We start from the raw sequence: 1,826 nt of genomic DNA, 5'->3' as shown, positions 1-1,826 counted from the left end.
GTAAACGGGCATTCTGCCCCTGCACCACTACGGCGGAGCCGTGCGCATCTCTTAAACGACGACACACTGCAGACTACCGATGCAGCGCCACAAGCGGATTGACCCTGTTTGAGCTTCACTTTTCGAAGCTCGTTCCGAGCACTCCCCTATTCTAGTACACTCTATCTTAGCTAACCAGCTCTTATCATCATCGTCTCGCCAATCTAATCAATCAACAGAAAGCGGCAACCGTCAATCGCAACCATGGCGCACATGCTCCCGCCATTTCCAAGTTTCGACCGCTGCGCTACAGACGCCAACAATATTGGACATGAATGCACGAAGTGGATCGAAAGGTTCGAGAACTTTCTTCTCGCATGCAATAACACGGCGGATGCACGCAAGAAAGCGCTTCTTCTGCACTTCGTCGGCGAAGAAGTCTACGACTCATTTCGTTCGCTTCCCGACTACGCAGGCTGCAACGACGACAAGCACGAGTCAGACCACACAGACGCCGGAGTGCAATGCCGCACGAGCGAAACTGAGTGCTTGTTTTGCTCCGCGAGTGAACTCAACATTTGCGATCTGCAAGTTTCGTCAAGCTTAACAAAACGTTGGTGAATCACGGGACTCCTACGCGCGTCTCCGGCAACTTTCTCGCCACTGTAACTTCCAGAACGTCGACGCTGAGGTTCAAAACCAAATCATCCTCGCCACAACATCTTCTCGTCTCCGGAAGTATGCCATGCTTCACTCCCTCACTTTGCCCGGCTTACTTAAGCAGGGAAGAATGTTCGAGAATGCCGAACGCGATGTATCCGAATTCGAAAAAGAACGTCGATGGCAACGCAGCGGTGCTCGCAGTGCACAAGGATGGACTACAACGCGGCCATCACCAGAGAGACGGACGAGAGTTGCCACGAAAAACCTATTACGAGATTTTTAGTACGCGGGGCTAGTTGCGTGATGTTACGTGATTCTAGTCGCGTGACTAGTTGTTTCGTGATCTAAGGTGATTTTTAGTCCCGTGACTAGTTGTTATGTGATGCTACGTGATTTTAGTCCTGTGACTAGTTGTTATGTGATGTTACGTGATTTTTAGTCGCGTAACAGACTCGCCCATCATAGTTATCGCATTACACGCCGGAAAAATCGGCGCACGTGATGTGTCAGCGAAGAAGAAGATGAAGAGGAGGATGAAGCGAGAGCGTACCGTTTCATGATGATGATAATTACTGTTCGCACTGCCCGGCGCAACGAAAACCTTAAACAGCTCCGCTCCTAAAGCTGAAGTGAATTAAGTTAATTGATCGCAAGAGTGCGTACAGGATTTGCATTTCGAGCATTCCTCGCACCCTACAGCCATTCATATGGGCCACCGGTAGTAGTCCCTTGATCAGCAGCGGTATAGTTAGGTGCGTAGCATAGTTAGGTGTTTACGGTACCTTTAGCTAATGCTAAATGAAGCACAGGTGAAAGCCTACGCCCTCGTGAGACACTCTTTAAATCACTCCGACCACCTCAAGCGATTGAATTACTACTTACTTTTCCTTATTCTCTTTCGATCGCCTAGGCGTCACCACTGTTTCTACATGTTGCGACTCGGTCGCCGAGCTGTCAATTTACACCTGATTAATCTTTCATTTAGTTTAGCATTTTATTTAGAGTTATAATTCACATTCGATTCGCTTGTCTAACTTTACTGCTTTAATTCATGGCTTATTCCCGCTGCCTGGAACTATACGAAAGGACAAAAGAAAAAGACACACGCGGGTGATGCGCGTACTAACAACTCGTTTATTTCTGCGACAGACGCGAATAAGCCATGAAGTCGTACCAACTGGCCC

At 48.4% G+C, this 1,826-nt stretch overlaps 1 pseudogene; it reads left to right on the top strand.

Moving 5' to 3' along the window:
* Positions 1-243: 243 nt before the first annotated feature.
* On the top strand, positions 244-925 carry LOC125758702 (uncharacterized; annotated as a pseudogene).
* The last annotated feature ends 901 nt before the right edge of the window (positions 926-1,826 follow it).

This window comes from Rhipicephalus sanguineus, chromosome 1, assembly GCF_013339695.2.
Source record: "Rhipicephalus sanguineus isolate Rsan-2018 chromosome 1, BIME_Rsan_1.4, whole genome shotgun sequence".
Taxonomy (NCBI): Eukaryota; Metazoa; Arthropoda; class Arachnida; order Ixodida; family Ixodidae; genus Rhipicephalus; species Rhipicephalus sanguineus.
Note: the sequence above shows the minus strand (reverse complement) of the source record. Positions and strands in the feature narration are given on the sequence as shown.